This window comes from Chiroxiphia lanceolata, chromosome 10 (genome assembly GCF_009829145.1).
Source record: "Chiroxiphia lanceolata isolate bChiLan1 chromosome 10, bChiLan1.pri, whole genome shotgun sequence".
Lineage (NCBI taxonomy): Eukaryota > Metazoa > Chordata > Aves > Passeriformes > Pipridae > Chiroxiphia > Chiroxiphia lanceolata.
This window is the reverse complement of record NC_045646.1, coordinates 887,782-905,181: the sequence shown is the minus strand read 5'-3', so window position 1 is coordinate 905,181 and position 17,400 is coordinate 887,782. Positions and strand designations below refer to the sequence as shown.

The 17,400-nt window shown below is 46.9% G+C and overlaps 1 long non-coding RNA gene across 1 annotated transcript in view; it reads left to right on the top strand.

Annotated features, from left to right (window-relative positions):
- LOC116791957 overlaps positions 1-299 on the top strand; it is a 41,399-nt gene extending 41,100 nt beyond the window's left edge. Inside the window, exons 2-3 of the long non-coding RNA XR_004358912.1 lie at positions 13-85; positions 182-299. This is a non-coding gene — a long non-coding RNA (uncharacterized LOC116791957). The remainder of the gene's footprint in view (positions 1-12; positions 86-181) is intronic.
- The last annotated feature ends 17,101 nt before the right edge of the window (positions 300-17,400 follow it).

The window sequence follows — 17,400 nt, the reverse complement described above, 5'->3', positions numbered from 1 at the left end:
ACCTTTTCCCAGGTTTTATCTGTGCTCTGAAACACTCCTGAAACACCCTGCTGTGTCTTGGATAGCCTAATGTTAGATATCTCAGGTATTCTTCTTAATTGATACGGGGTGGTAGTGATAAAGAAAAGGTATTTTACCTTTTATCTTACAGGTGGCTTTTTTTATTCTGTGTCTGATGCAGATACTGCAGATACTGGTTTCTTAAGAAGCTGTTAAAACTGCTGGGATGACGAATTAAAATGTTCTGTATCTGTTATAAGGTAACTAGGCAGAATGAGATTAAAATTTGAAGTGAGACAGGACTGAAACGTGTGCTGGTTTGGGTTTGTTGAGTGTCTTTCCTGATGAGCTTGTACTCCCTGTAAAACCCTTGCTGGTGCTGAGATGAGCTCTGAAATGTCCCCTAATCACGGTGACATTGGCTGCACTGCCCTCCTGCTGGGAACACTCCTGGGCTCTGGCAGGTGCCAGGGAATCACTGCTGCTGAAGTCATCTCCATGGCAGCTAGGGGAGATTAAAGCAGGACATTTCTCAGATGATTTTGCCAATAATGATTAAAACAAAATAGTGTTTCATTATCTTTTATATGATTTCATGGAGATTAGAGGGAATAATCCAAATTTTGGGGGGATTTAAAAATTAACCATTCTGCTTGCAGCATGTTTGAAGATTAGGAATTTGAATCGGCTTCTGCCTATGAAGATGTTCACAGTTTTGTTAAGATACATTCTGAGTTCCCAGCTTTAGTTAGTTTAAAGATATTAACGAGTGATACTTTATTTTTCATTTTCATCTCATTCTGTGGCGGAGAAGCACAATAAGGTTTTCCAACATAATAATAATAATAATTAGTTTCTTGTATCAGGCTTAACAAAATAAGAACAATGTTTTGTTTGAGCTGAGATGCACAGAGAGCTTAGAACACAGTGAAGGGCAATGTAGACCTGGGGAGTGTGACATTTCTGTAGTGTTGGTAGGGCTCAGAGCAGGGGACAGTCAGTGCTCTTATTCCCCTTCTCCGAGCTCAAACTCAGAAGATTTAGAAGTTCTGAAATGTCAAAAGTTCTGAAGGAGTACTTGCTGAAGTTCTAAGGTTTACCTTGCTCTGGACCATTTGCTAAATTTAGAGAGTTTGAGTCTATGGGATTGAATAAAGAAGCACCTGAGGAGGTGACACCACTGGCTTTCCATGATCAGGTTTTCTAAGAGAAAATTAATAGATGTGTTATTAGAGCTGAAAACCCCCTCACAGAAAATGTCAGTGCCAGGCTGTGCTCTGGTTACAGCTGTGGCTGACTCTGCCCTGGGTGAGCTCTGACCTGCTCTCTGTGTGTGTGTGCTTTCATGGCAAACACCCTGCTGGGAAATCATGGCCTCCCTGGGGCTAATCAGATTTTTTTTGAGAATAACTTAAAAATCCGGTGTTAGAAGGAACTCCTGGCACATTTCCCTTTTAAATACCCACCAGCCTTCCCGAGTGACAGCCAGTGCAGGATGGAAGCAGATGGAGCTTGTAGGTTTTGGAAATAGAGTTACAGTTGTCCTTTGTTTTGAAGTGCTGATATTTTCCTCTTGCTGGCAAAGGCCTTTCCCCAGTGCATCCCCTGTGGAACTGGGTGAGGGCACTGCCCAGCAAAGGCCTTTCCCCAGTGCATCCCCTGTGGAACTGGGTGAGGGCACTGCCCAGCAAAGGCCTTTCCCCAGTGCATCCCCTGTGGAACTGGGTGAGGGCACTGCCCAGCACACCCGGGGCACAGAGGGTGGGCTGAGCTGCCAGACCCCAGTGTGTGCTGGGGGGGCAGAGACACCCGGGAGTCCCGGGAGCTGAGTGCCCACAGGAGCTGACACCACAATTCCCAGGTCTGAGCACGCTGCTCAGAGGGGGTTGCACTGTGTGCCCCCCACGCTCAGCCTGCCCTGTCTGTGAGTCTGTCTGTGGGTCTGTCTGTGGGTCTGTCTGTGCCCTGTGTGCCTTGGCCCTGCTCTCACTGGGGCCGTTTGCTGCCTTAGGGGAAAGCAGCAGGGCAGGAATGTCTGCAATGTTACAGCAGTTTCTAACACAGCACATACTTCTGCTGTTTGTTTCCAGGTGCTGCTTAGGATCATGCAGTTTAACATTTTAGAATTATACTCTGCCAAAACAAAAATTCACTTTTCTGGATTTTCTGTTTTCTAAAGGACAGTGTTCTGTGGTTACCTGGCAGGTATGTTCAGTGAACATCTCAGTTTTCTAGCTCTGTAGCCATTTATAGTACAAGTCCCACCTGCTTTCCATTAGAACTTGAATTTATAAATTATTTACATGCTTTTGGAAAAAAATCTCTTCTGTCTTATAAATTCTTTCCTCCCCTTTACTGTATCAGAATAATGGGTTTAATTAGGGCCCTGTGAACATGCTAGTTCTGTATCAGTCAGCTGCAGTTCTCACCAGGGATTTTATTCAGTTTATTCCACTTCCCATGTGACTTCCAGAGATGAAATCTCACAACTTGAGTGTGAGCCGACCACGTACGAGGGGACAGTGACGTGTCATTGTCTGCACAGACATGGAAGCTGTTTGAGACTGTCTGAGAACAGTGCCTGGGGTTAAATGGATGCTCTGGAACATGGAGCTCTGCCACAAAAGCACAGCAGTGTGGTAAAGGATGTCCTTGGGTGGTAGCATTGCCGGTCCCTCAGTGGCAGCAGGAGGTGGGAGCAGCCCCAGGCCCGGTGCTGGAGTGGCTCCCAAGCACATGTGGGGTGGAGCCCATGGCAGGAGTGTCTGCAGAGCGGGGCTGGCACAGCTGGAGCCCAGGGGGGGAACGTGGGCCCTGAACAAATTCCAGTACGTTTTTAAGTGGGAAGAGTGGTTTGGGACAGGAGGTGTGTCTTGGAGTTTCAAGCATTCCTGGTCTCCTCTTCAGTAATTTTTGGAAGGTTTAGGTTGGAAAATGGGCCCAGTAGAACATAAGTTGTGTCTGTATCTGGCAGTGGGGAAGCTGTCTGAGATTTTCTGTACGTAAACTATGAGAGAAAACAAGGTGCAGTCTTGTGTTGCTCATGATCCAGTTTGAGGAATATGAAGAAATACTAAACTTCATAATCTATCCACATTTCTGTCATTCCTAACGAGCCCACTCTCCTAAATTAAAGGTGCTCTGTATGTAATTTGAATATATCTTATTATAATAGAATCTTCTCTTCGCTCTTCCTAGATTTAGCAACTGTAATTTAGATTTCATATTTCCATCTGAAGTTAATTGTTATTCCTCCTAGTTCAGGAGAAGCTGCCAGTGGTGCCTAATAAAGAGCACTCAAGGTAAATTATGCTTCATGTCAATTAATTTAAATTTTGTGCCAGTGTTCAGAAGAGATCCACCCCATCCCATAAACACTATTAGCATTACAGCATAGTTTCTTTGGGGAAATTATTGTGTATATGAAATAAGATTTTTGGAGTGAAAATTTCTTCTGGCCAAAGCCCACAGTGCTCTGCCTTGCTCTTACTACTTTCAAATTGTGTACTTCTGGCAGCTCTTTCAATACATGTTTCCAACATAATAATTTTCCATACACACTTTTCCCCAGAATGACAGTTAGGGATTGGGCATAGAAAGGGTTCTTTTAGGACACGGTGGTGGAAGGGAAGAAATCCTGACTGTGTGATGCAGAGGTTGAGGAAAGCCCTGGTGCAGTGCAGTGCACACAGAAACCAAACCCACCGTGCCGGGCACTGGGGGGCCCAGCCAAGGATCCCAGAGCCCTTGGAATGAGCAGGGCCCTGTTTGCCCTCGGAACAGGCTCGAGGCACACAGAGAGGAGAGGCTGTGAGGTGTCCCCAGCACCCGGGGAAACTCCTCCTGCAGAACCCAACCCACTGCCCTGTTCCTGCAGCACATCCTCGCACCTCGGGGGGATGTTGGATCACATGTGCTGGCTCCAGGGTGGTGGGACACAAAGGAGCCATCAGGAATTCAGGGGCAGGGATGGGATTGAAAAGGCAGGAGTTCAAAATTTAAATCTGTATGTTGTAAGTTGTATGAGGAGCAGCTGAGGGAGCTGAGGGGGCTCAGCCTGGAGCAAAGGAGGCTCAGGGGGGACCTTCTGGCTCTGCAACCCCCTGACAGGAGGGGGGAGCCGGGGGGGGTCGGGCTCTGCTGCCAGGGAACAAGGGACAGGAGGAGAGGGAACGACCTCCAGCTGTGCCAGGGGAGGGTCTGGTTGGACATCAGGAGGAATTTCCTGCTGGAAAGGGTGGTCAGGCACTGGCAGGGGCTGCCCAGGGAGGTTTGGAGTGCCCAGCCCTGGAGGTGTCCCAGGAAGGCCTGGCTGTGGCACTCAGTGCTCTGGGCTGGGGGACAAGGTGGGGATGGGGCACAGGGGGGATCCATGGGCTGGGAGGGCTTTTCCAGCCTCAGGGATTCTGGGATAACCTGTGTTTACAGGAGAGTAAATAATAATAAGTAAGCCCCAAATAATGAGATCTTCGGGCCATTATTAACATGATCTGACTTGCATCAATTCCTCAAAGTGGATTTGAAACTTTTTCATGTCAATCCTAATGGAAGATCAGAGCACTGATCTTTTTTATTGTCACAGTGGCTTAATTTGGCAAGTGTGACAATCTGACTGAACTGTTGAGTATCAGGGTTCAGACCCCTGGGGGGTCACAGAGTGGAACCCCCAGTTGTGCAGGTGCTGTTCACTGGTGGGGTGGAATGCAAAGACTTGAGAAAATCTATGTCAGACTTCAGAAACAATTTGAAGTCTTTAAGCCAAATGAGCTATATTTGATTCTGATATAGAAAGCCCCAATTTCTCCTGATCCCTTCCATCATTTTTCAGGTTCCCTCTCACTGGAGCAGGATGGGCAGTTCACCCTCCAGGTGACTAGGTAAGGTCATTATGTCTCCAGAAAGGCCAAATATAGAATTCTTTTCTTTCTGAGAACTCCATCAGGAGCTGTATTCTTTTTGATATGCAGCTGTATTAGGTTTTTCTGCAGTATTCTGTTCCCAGTCCTTCTGTGCCTCCTGGTTTTTTGGGCATTGCAGAGGAGCTGTTCTGTTCCCAGCTGCTGCACTTTGATGGGGGTGATTGTTTTGTTTGTTTGGCATTTGTACTGAAGGTTCCCCAGCAGCTTGTTTATAATTATCCTGCACACTACAGTTCAAATAGATAATATCAGATATTTCTCAATATCTGATAGACCTGTTGTTACCACTGTGACTGTGTCACATCAAAGGCAGCAAAAGGACACAGCTTCGTTTTTGAGATGGAGATTCCTGTGGTGTGTTGTGGTTCTGGGGAGAACAACCCAGATTACAATTTTTGGCTGCTACACAGCCTGTGTTCTCCCTGCCAGGAGGATGGGATTTAGCTGCAGTTATTAGTCCTCTACTTTTCCCGCTCTGGCATCAGGGATATTTGGAACAACATATTTGTGTCACTGGAAGTGGGTGCCCCAGTTACAGATCTCACCTGCCCTGCGCCGTTGTTGAGACAAGTTCCTGTCCTGAGGATTATTCTGCAGATAGTAAATCTGGTTGGATCCCAAGTCCAAACCTTCACCAAGGGCCCACCTGCCCCGTTGGCTGTGTTGTGTTGTGTGTTGGCCAGTTTGCTGCTGGGCACACAGGAGGACACGGACACACTGCACACAAAGCCCTGGGGGCAATCACAGGCTAAAGTTACACATCATTGTGGTGTCTGGGAGTTCTGGGGGCACAGAACAGGTTGCAATACCTGTGGAGCACGTTGTATGGGGTCAGGAGTTAAGTTTGTCAGGCACTTTGGACCGGTATGTGTGTGTACAATTAATAACAAAATGTTCAGGCAGACATTCAGGTAATATTTTTTTAAGATGTTCTTTTTTTCCCAATATATGTTGATTTCCCTCCACATTGTGCATTTATTTGAAGCCTCACCAAGAAGATATTAAATGCTGGATCACTTGTGTGTTTTGGTCACATGCTCTCTGATTTTCGAGTCAGGAAACAGGATTCTTAAGGGTAGTGGCCTGGGTGTGCTAAATAAATCCTGGTGTAAAGTGAAGGTGGGATCAGCCTACATGTTCTCTGGGAAAGGTGTGTAAACTCAGCTTCTGTGAGGAGAACCAAGAAAACTTTGGTTGGAACGTTGAAAGAAATCAGAGGAGGATATAACTGAGTCATTGATATCCAGAATACAGCCCAAATTGTGCCAAGTGCTCTGTGTGAATCCCAGCTCAAGTTCCAGTTCTCTGCAGTCAGGCTCAGGATCAGTGCAGGGTGGACATGCACTCATTGAAGGTGACAGGCTCACATTCTTTCCCACACAGCTGACTCTGATCCAGTCACCCAAGTGATTGTGGATGGTTTCTGGAATTGGTAGCAGATTAAGAGCCCAGGGCTTGCTTGTCCAGATTTGGTGTATGGCAGTGATGAAATGCCTCTGCCAAAGCCTTTGTAAGAGGATCCTTTGAGGGCTAATCTGAACTCCTGTTTGAGCTCTTTTCTGATTTCACATGCTGTAGGAGCAGTGATTGAGTTGGAGGAGCTTTCAGCAGCTCTCAGTGGGATCAGTTTATCTGCTGTGGTTCTTGCTGTGCTGACAGTCTCCCCCCTCAGCTGTACCACTCCTGGCTGGTTCTCACACACCCCTGTGCCCACCGTGCTACCACTAATGACCACTAATGACCATGCCCAGGGGGGCACCAGGTGTGTTGAAAGAACTGTTTCTTGTAACAACTCTCCCCCCTCAGCTCTGCCTGAGCTGTGATTTAAGGACAGTGTTTGGTGTCACTGCTGGGACAGCTCGACTGGAATTTCAGGAGCTGAAGGAGCTGGTGACCTGCAGCATAACTGCTATTCCAGGAAAGACAGGCTCAAGATCCAGATTCCCTTCTGTGCTTCATCTCTACTGCTGTATCTGAAGGCAGTGTTTTGGGGTGTAACACCAAAGACAATGCTGAATTTTTTTCTGTAGCCCTTCTGGCATCATAAGTGAACTGGTAATTACAGCTGGCTGCTCTGGCAGGGGCAGGGCACAGCCCTGTGCTTTGGAAAGTCTCCTGTTAGTCTCTCAGCTGATAACAACCTGAACAAACACAATAGGTCAGGTGAAGTCTTCCTTCCTAAAATACATGTATTGATTATGTTATCTATAATAATAAAATAATTAAATAAAGCTCACCACTTCAAATAGAACAAAGGGGCAAATCTCACTAGCCAGATAGAAGGAAGCAAGTCAGAACTGACATTAAAATTGCGAAAGAAAAAGCAAAACTGAATAAAGAGCGAGATTTCCCCCAGCACACTGTGCAGTACCACTGCTCGTGCAGGATTGCCCTAACACTGAGACAAACAGGCTGCTGCTGGTTCCTGCCTCACTCCCATGTGCTGCACAGACACTGGAGTGAGCGCTGGAGCAGCTCCCAGCGGGGTTGCCCTGGGTGCCTCCTCGGGGCTGGTGTCTGACACAGAAACGGCACCGGCAAAACAAGCTCCTCTTGCACTTGTGTCTGAATAAATGCAGGTGTTTGGCAGCAGGAGCATCCCAAACCCCAAACATACCGTCCCAACAGAGCAGCTTTTGTTGAGCAATAAGGAAACCTTAACTCCCTCCGTGTGCATGAGGAGAGCAGCTGCAGCTGGTGCTGCGGGGACAGCGGGCAGAGAGGGGAGGGGATGCTGGGCCTGATGCTGGGCCTGCTCTGTGTGCAGGGCCTGCTCTGTGTGTGGGGCCTGCTCTGTGTGCAGGACGTGTGTGGCTGGGCCGGGGCAGCCCTGCTGGGGTGTGTTCACAGCCCTGCTCCAGGTGGTGAGGCCCTGGCACAGGTTGCCCAGAGAAGCTGTGGCTGCCCCTGGATCCCTGGAAGTGTCCAAGGCCAGGTTGGACAGGGTTTGGAGCAACCTGGGCTATGGAAGGTGTCCCTGCCCATGGCAGATGGTCTTTAAGGTCCCTTCCAACCCAAACCAGTCTGTGACTATATTAAATAACCCCAAGGATTTGCTGCTAATTCAATATTACTATTTCATTCTCCTCTAATTTATAAATTTGTCTTTAAAAGTGTTTGATTTGAATCTCACTGACATTATTGTCTGTCAGGAACTAATTCTTGGGACGATCTTGGGATCCATCTGTTGTGGTTTGATCTCAGTACAGACCATCACAGCAGGTGAAAGGTTTGGTCCCTGCAGTCTGCTTGCACAAGGACACACATCAGTGCCACAAGTATCTCAGCAAATATGTGATGCAGGTCACATTCTGTAATGCCACTGCCTGAATTTGTAAAACAGGTCTTTTCTTAGACCTGATTAGATATGAAAACTGAGAAGAAAACAGGTGGCTGAGGAATATTTGATAAATGCTTCCTAACTGAACCCAGCAGTAGACTAGTGGGGTCTGTGAGTGACCCTTCTGGGGTTTGTCCTTCTGAGTGTTTGGTGTTGGCAGAACCTGGCTCCTGCCAAAGTCAGTGATAAAACTCCTCTGGAATCAGAAGGGGGGGGAGAATGAACCATGACACAAGTACTTCAAAAATCCTGTGGGTTGCAGCATTTTGTCTTAGTCCTCCCACTCCTTCAGTTTTATTACTCTTTGTTGGAACAGCAGTTGTTGGTTTGGTGGGACCCATATTCCCACAAAACAGTCCCTGAGGTCCAACTGTGGGAAATTACAGTGACTGACCCCTAAGGAAAAAGATTCTCCCAGATTCTCATTATTAAAAACCCTGTTCCAGGAGAAAGTTTATTTTATTCATTTTAAGAACCAACCTACTAATAGGTGTTTTGGATTGAATTCAGCCCAGGAGTGAGATTTGCTCACTCTGGAGGGGTCACTACTCGTACTCATCTTGGTGTGGAGAGCAGAACCCTGCCTGGATTATTAACATTGCTTGGTGACTTGGTGATTAATGTGCACGTCAGCATCAGAGACTCTTCCATTGTCTTTTTCCTTTTTTCTGCTCAAAAGACAGTTATATTAATAAAATGAACACCACTCTGTTAGGTTGTTGGGTTTTTTTTAAAAGTAGGCAGTCCATTTTTTCAGCTTGTGTGGAACCATCACATTTATTCAATTTGGGCAGTTTAGTTAATAATGGGATTTTGTTTTTCAAAGGAAAAATAGGCTTTAATATATGGGTGTGTATTTTCATAAAGCCAGAAGCCCAAGGCAGCACAGAAATATGATGCATTCTCATGTGCTCACCACATTTCCATGCACAAATCAAATTAATTGTGTGCATGTTTTTGCTTGGGGCCTTGTGCTTCTGTTTTAAAAGGAGGGTGTCTTTTATTTTGTTTTATCTTAAAGCAGAGTTCCTTAGGAATTCCTGCAGATCGGTTTGGCTCTGCAGCTTGTGGTTGCCGTGGGGCGCTTTGGAGACAGTGGGAAGGTCAGGAATGAGACTGGATTTGTGCTCTGGGACTGTAGCAAAGCCAAAGGTGCCACAGAGACTTGGTTCCACAAATCCACGGTGCTTCAACAGCCAGGCTGAGCTCAGGCTGCCAAAAATCCTGCCAGATCATCTTGCACCCCTTCTAAGGAAAATGAGGAGAGAAAAGTGCAGCAAGGGCATATGAGAGGCACAGAAGCAGGGATGCTGTTCCTGAGGCAAGGGTGTGTTATCCCAGACATTCCCAAGGCACGGGGGCGTCCCAGGGATCTCCACTCCGGTGCTGGAGCACAGCTGGTCTCAGAACCAGCAAAGGTGTTTGTGGTTTCTTGGTGTGTCTTAAAATACAGGCAGAGTCTGTCCTGACTCACATCTCAAAGTGCAGCCAGGAAAGCTGATCCAGCTCACGGAGTGTTCCAGGCTGAGGGGTTCATTCTGCAGGGGTAGAAATGGGAGTGTAAGATGTGATCCCCTGGTTTGACCTGAAGTCAGCACAGATAAAGCTGTGAATGGAAGGACAGAGCCAGGGGCTTCTGGAGTTGCAGATTGGGTGGTGAGATATCAGCCACGGGAGAGGAATCTGAGAGAGTTCTGTGAGAGAGAGGGAATGTGACCTGCACACTGCACAGTGTGACCCACCTGGGACAAAGGGGAAGGCAGAGACACAGATCCATCTGTCTGGGCTCACAGTAACTCAGGAAGGATTCCATTGCCAAAAGAAAACTGGCTCTTTGAGGCTCCAAGAAGCTGCCCCTTGGAAGTGTCCCTGCAGCTGGGAAGCCCTGAGTGCCAGAGCCTTCCAGCTTGGGCAGCTGTGGAATGGTCTCAGTGTCTGTGTGCTCAGGAGATGACAAGGAGAACAGTTGCTGTTATTTGTGAGGTTCTGCAGAGGATGGTGCTCCTCCCTCCCAGCTGTGGGCAGTGCTTCATGGGGCAGTGGTCAGTGCAGACCTATATCCACCTTAGCTGGAGGAAGGGGAACTCTTCCCGGTTTTCTTTGACAGTTCATTGTTTAGTTACCATCTGGTTGCTGGTGTCAGGAAAAAATGGATTTTGCACCAGGAATAACAATTTTTTTTGTTGTAATGAACAACAGTATCTTTGTTACATGCCTCTGATTAATTGAGTGAGAGGTAAGACCTGGAGGTTCTTGGTTCTTTGTTCTGGTATGAAGTATTTTTGTTAGGAATGGCCAGTTGCCAGCTCAGCTGGTTGGACAGGAGTGAGGAACAGTTTCCATGCCGGGGGTGTGCATGGCACGTTTGGGTTTGGGTTAATCCTGACTCTGCTGCTCATGCACAGTTCATTGATACGGCTGCTAAAATCTGCAATACATCGACAAGTTACTTACACCCAGTATCCAGCAGGGGCTGGCAGGATCCCTGTGTGTATCCCACAGAAAAAGTGTGCTGATCAGCATTCAGGAGTGGCCCTTTGAGGGAGAGGATTGTGTAAATGGTGTAGGAATTGAGTTGGGGAGACTTCAGGGTAACCTCTCTAAATTTTTACTCATGTTGAAAGGTTTAAATTGTTCTCTGTCACTTTTGTGATGCCAGGTTATGCCACTCTCCCTCCCCACTTCCCCTGGGATCTGAATGGCTCAGGGGGGTTTTCCATTGTTGGCAGCTGCTCTGACTACAGCTGGTGAGGGGACTGGCCCCTCTCCCTCCCTCCCTCCCTGGCTCCAAAGACCTTGTGTGTGAATTCTCCTTGGCTCCCTGTGTTTCCCTGCAGCCTCCCTCCTTCAGCCTCCTCCAGTGCTGCCTTTCCTGTGCCTTTACTGTCCTTTTCCCTCCATTTCCATATCCTGAGCAAGCTCCCATCCCTGCTGTTCCTGTTTATACAAGCTGGTTCACGTGAAGGAAATCAAGATGTTGTTTAGCCAAACTGTCTCACTGCACATTTTAATTCTCTAGATTTATGATAGAGCAGCTGTGGCTCAATCCCATTTGAAAAGCTTCTGGGATCTTTTCCTGTAAGTGTGAAGTGATATAAATCCTTGGAAGGGGAGAAAGATTTTATCTAAAGCAATAACAGTAAAATCTGTTTATGTTCAGGCTGTTTGTAATACAGGACTGATGCATTCTTTTAGCAGGGAATTTGTACCTATATGTAATTTTAGCCCAGTTGCCATAAGGGTTGGAGTCTCCCTAAAAAGCCCCCAAACTGCTGCTGTTCACCAGCAATTCTTTTAGAATTGAGGGGAAGGGGGGGTCAGGTGCAGTTTAGCTGACATGCCAGGCAGGTCTGAGTGTGTATGAACACACATTGCTCACAAGTCTGGTGCAAAACCTTGGTAGAGAAGCAGTCACTGCCTGATCCAGCCAGTCAGTGCTGAATTCTGCCCTGAAGGAAGAGGAAAGGAAGGGAATTCCCTGTAGAAAGAGTTCAGGAGTGAGAGTGCAGGAGGATTTGCTGTAGAGGACAGTTTGGATTTGTGATGCTTCCCTTGCCTGGGGAAGCATCCTGGTGACATCCAAAGGAATTCAGAAGAGATCTGATAAGGCATTATTTTATTAGCTTCTTGTGCCAACTACAAAATCCATGTGACATTGTACTCTTAGGTGGCAATAGACAGTTTATCACTGAGGAAGATCACAATCTGAGTTTTTCCTCTAGGTTGTCCTGCTCTGCTTGTCACTGTGGGGACTGAACCAAAAGGGATTGAAACTGGTGCTGCTGATTTTTATCATTCCATCCCTGAACACTCTGCCCAAGCTGCTCTCCAAGGGGGCATTGATTTCTTTAACAGGAAAAAGATTGTGTACGAATTAAGTATAAATATAGTGTGAAAATGAAACAAATTTCCATGGCTGCTTCTATGTGATTTTACAGCAAATGCAGGAATGTTCTCCCAGTGGATTCACATTTGATGTATTTCTTTTTTCTGCATAATGAAATGTTAAAAAAACCCAGAAGCTTTAAATAATAAAAGAGGAAGACACTCATACTGGGGCTGAGCAGAGCAGTCCCAATTTGACTAATGTAACTGTACATTCACTCTGGACCTTTGTCAACACACATTAAAAATACCTCATCAGTTTAACCCATTTCCTTCTCTGGGAGAATCCTGGGGGATCCTTGCTGCTAACTGCATTGGGAGCCACAGCCAGGCTGGCAGAGGAACCTCTGAATGTTTAATTTGCCCACTGTCTACTGGCTGTGTGACACGGGCTGGCTCAGCACAGCTCTGCCTTGGCAGCAGCAGGGATGGACAGAGGTTTGGGGGCTTGGTTTGGGCATGTGGGGTTGGAGCAAGCCCTGCAGGTGCTGTGCCTGTACCTGGACTGCCCAGAGGGTATTTACAGCTCCTGTGCCTGCCTTGCTCTGCTGCCTTCTCTGGAGGGGCTTGGCATCTGATCTGAACTGCTTTCAAAGCTGGGAGCAGAGTTTCAGGCAAATTTGACTCAGCCCTTTGGTAAGAGCACCGTGGGTAAGTGTCAGATTCGTTCCTAATCCTCTGGTGGTCACAGCCATGGCAGACAGAGCTTATGGAGGAGCTGGACCTCAGCTCTTCTGTTTGCAGAGGGAAAGCTCTGAGGAACTCCTGAAAACCAGGTGAGGCAAAGACCATCATTTTCTTCCTGATAGAGTCTATTTAAAATGCTGAAATGAATGTTTCATATACAACTAAAGCCAAATTCTTTTTATACCCAAGGACTTAAAAGGAAAGTATGGACTTGCACCAGCTGGGCCTTTAAGGGTGTTCTTCATACATATTTGAAATCTGACAAGCAGCAGTGTTTCACTGGGAGTCTTAAGGATAATTTTACTAAAAAAATTTACACCTAGAAAGGAAAGAAACAAATTGGTCACACAATTTTCTCAGCTTACAGTTCTTGGCCGTTGTCACAGGGCAGCAGTGGTGACCTGCATTGTACCACACCTAAAAACCACCTTAGAGGTGAGCACACTTATCTCAGAATATTATTGGCCTTAGATTCTTCACTTGAATGTCTTTCCATATGGGAAAAAGGTGCAAAGTGTTCAGCTTAAGGGAGAATGGACATTTTCTGGGTAGCAAACACCGTGTTTGCTCTGCTGTCAGCTCTGAGACCCACTTAAACAGCTGGACTTCAGGAGAGGGCTGAGGCTGTTTTGTTCTGACCCACTTTGCTGCACTTGTACTTTAGTTCTTCCCTGCAGGTCCTCAGGGACACTCTGAGTCTGTTCGGGGTGGGAAGGGGAAAGGTTGAAGTGTGGGCTGAGGGAGGATCCCCCCAGCTGTTCTGGGCATTGGCATCAGGAGGCATCACATTCTGCTTGCTGCTGCTTTATGGGAACTATAAATAGAGAGCTGGGGCCCTCCTGAGCGAAACACTCCCCTTCACTGCCATTAAATCCCAGGTTTGCCCCTTCCCTGTGCTACACATCTGTCATCAGCCTGCTCTTTGTCCTCTGGTGTCTGTGCCCGTCGCAGACCTTTCACCAAAAGCTGGAGGAGGTTGCTCAGCAGGTGTTACATTCCCATTCTCAAAGTTAATCCAATGCTTTCTCCTTTCATTTCCCCCTCCTTTCTTTAAAATTCTGACTTTAGGCTCTCACTTGCCCCATTCTACTGAAATCAGTAGTTTTGTACCTGGAGAAGGTGCACCCTCTGTGTTGGTTTGCTTTTACCTGGATGTGCTTGGCTCCTGTGGGACTGGAAGGCAAATGGGAAGAGCTAATTGTGATAGAGAGCTCTGTAAAAGCTCTCTCAGAACAGTCTGTTAATGCATTGAAATCCTGGAGGTCTGAGTAGCATCCACCTCCCTAAATCCTGTGGAAAAATCGTTCAGACTTCCCAGAGAGCTCACAGTAGGACCTGAAGTTGTATTCCACTGACTTCTTTTCAGGCTTTATCAAAAACTCAGTGTTTAGGTCACACTTGATAAATATCAAGTTCTGTGAAGCTTCATAAACCTCCTCTGCTCTTGAGCTCTGCCTTAAGTGGGCTCCTGTGAAGGGGTTTGCCTGTCAGGGTTACTGGGCAACCCAGCTGAGATTTGTCTCAGAAAGGAGGTGATTTCAGATGGAGTGATTGACTGAATGTAGTGAGCTCTCAGCTGATTCTGGCTCTAAAGCTCGGAGTGAATGGCAAGAGGGGCATCTTTGCACCAGCAGAACACCCTCTGAGGTGTGTCAGGGCCCAGTGCCAGGACACTCCTCCTGCTCCTGTGATACAGCAGCACAGGCAGAAACAGTGGGGCTGAAAATACTGGAGTCTGAGTTGTGCTGAAGGAGAATAATTCCTGTTAAAGAGCATTAAATCTCTGTGAAAACCCAGCAGATGTTGCACAGCAGTAAAGGATTTGTGACTTTGCTTGCACTTGCTTTTCCTCAAGTGCCATCTCCAGGTTTGCATCCACACCTGCATGAGCACAAAGCAGAGTTAATCTGGGCAGGGTTTGGATCTTTCCAAAGAGATGATGGGATTCTCTGAGATTCAGTGGTCCCATGTGCTCTGGGGGCTGCCCCTCCACGTCCCAGCACTCTCTCTGGGAGGGCAGACAGGATCTGCTGCAGATGTGCTTTGGTGAACCAGCTGTTCTGTGTCTGTCAGCGATGCACAGGATCCTGGGATGTGAGCTCATGGCACTTGGAGGACAATAAATGCTATATAAATTATTGTCCTATACTTATAGAAGTCCAGACAGGACATTTAGTCCTCTGCTATTGCCAAGAGAGTTAATCTGGACTTGTGTAATGCTTCCAACTTCCACCTTCCTGAACTGTGGCTGATGAAGCTGATGCACTGGATGTACCCTTGAACAAAGAAAAGATAAAAATTAATTTAAGAATATTTTTAATCCTGCTATAAGAGACTGTATTTACACTGGTTTTTATAACTACAATGGGATGTTTTAAAATAATGAGTTGGTTTAATGGGCCTTAGTTATATCACATATTCATTGTTACGAATAATGGATTTTGATGGAATAACATTTTCATTTTTATAAATGAAGCATTGTAGCAGTGGTCACGTAATGCCACACTGTCCCATATACTTTTCTATAATCAAAATTCTTAATTTAGATTTGTTTGTGTTGGGCTAAAATGATGTTTGATTCCTTTAGTACCTGTGCTTGGCAGGAGTACAGATCTGCTCCCTGTAAGCAGAGGAAATTACTCAGGATGCCTTGAATAGTTCCATGTGGGGAGGTTCAGATGCTTCCCACGAGGAGCCAGCTGAGCCTGGAGCTGTTCCCGGGAGGCAGCCCGCTCTTCCCCTGGGGATGGGTGAGACTAAATCCCTGGATCCCTGGGATGGAGGCTCTGGGTGAGGAGATCTCCAACGCTGTCTAATTCTGTGATCAAATATTTAATGTTTAGAAAGAAGTCCTTGCATACATTGTCACAAAAAGCATTAAGCAGGGAAGAACTCTGGCTGCTAAATATGGCAGATGCACCGGGCTGAGGGGTTGCACTGGGGCAGGAGCACTGTATGGAATACTCAGCACTGTGTGGAATACTCAGCTTAGCTGAACACTTACACAGACCTGAAATGCTGCAAGTCAGGAACAGTTTCCTCCACAGGAGCAGAACAGCCTGTAGCTCCTCTTGGAAATGAAGGACACATCACCAAATTCACATGTGTGCAATTTCAGGCAAAATATTTGCCAGCCTATAATGAAAATAAACATGGCTGGCAGAACTGACAAAAGAACTATACTGTAGGTGCAGCAAATTTCCCCCAAATAGAAAAGAGGTGATGCCAGAACTCAAAATTCTAGGCTCTTATTTGTAGGCAGCACGGAAGGGAAGGGCAGCAGTGGTGTTTCTGGGATCACTAACCCAGTTGGGATTGGCACAAATGGCCTGTTTGTGCTGGAGACTGTTAGTGCTTATTGAAAGTCCCCTTCCTTTGAATGCTGTGTCCCTGCATCCATAGCATTCCATGTCCATGGGCCAGTGTGCAGCCAGGTTCTCTGTGGGGGGAAATGTGCAGAATGTCCCTGATATCCCTGGGAACTCAGGATTGCAGGGATGCAGCCTCTGTCACCGAGCATTGAAATGGACACTACGGTGAACTTGGGTCTTGAGATGTCTTGGAACAATCTTTGGAGATTTTCCTTTGTTTCAAAATGGAGTGAAGAGAACTTTTGTAGGAACTGTGTTCATATCTCTGATAGCAGAAGAGATTGTCACAGCGTGTTCAGAAGCACATTTCTGCCTAATTTTCATGTTATTAGTGAAGCTAAAATAATTCTTCCAGTTATATTTCCAATAATCATTATAAGGAATGGGCCAGATTCCTGTTACTGGGCTATTTTTATACCTCTCCAAATGGAGCTCTAAGTGGGTGCAAATTGCCTCTGTAACTGCACAGGTGTGAGTTCCTGCACCTGCTATTAGAGCATTTAAAAGAAGGGTTGGTGGAGAAGCACTTGCACGAGCAGAGCTCTCTGCATTTCCATTATTCCCAAACTTGGACTTTTTTCCTCCTTCCAGAAAACAGTGGAGAGAACCTGATGCTAATGAAAGGCTGATTTCCCAGCCCTGGGGACTCGAGCTGTGCTTCCCCAGTGAACAGCTCTGATGAGTCTTTCTCTGCCCGTTCAGTCCTCGTGCCTTGGCTGGAATTGTGAGTCTGGGTGGAATCTCTGCCTACAGCCCCAGAGTCCTTATTTAGCTTTTACTTAAAACTTCCTCAAACAGGTTAAGGTCAAAATCAGCTGAAATTCTCTTGTTTAACATGTGAGTGAAACATTCAGTAGCCTGTGCTGAGCCCCCAGTGCAGCCTCTCTCGAGGGCTGTGCCCGTGTGCCACGGGCACTGTCCTCCCCAGGAGCCCTGGAATGGCAGCTCTGTTTGCTCTGGGGCACTGATTCCCCTGTGCCACTGGCACTGTCCACCCCAGGAGCCCTGGAATGGCAGCTCTGTTTGCTCTGGGCTCTGGGGCAGCTGGGGCACTGATTCCTGGCACACTGTGATGAGCTGGAATTAAAAGTAAAGTCAAGTCATCCTGTTTTCAAATCCACACACATTCTCCTCCACTCCAGCTCCCCCATGTGAACACATTCTTGAAGAAATCTCTGTTTGAAGGAGAAATAGTTTG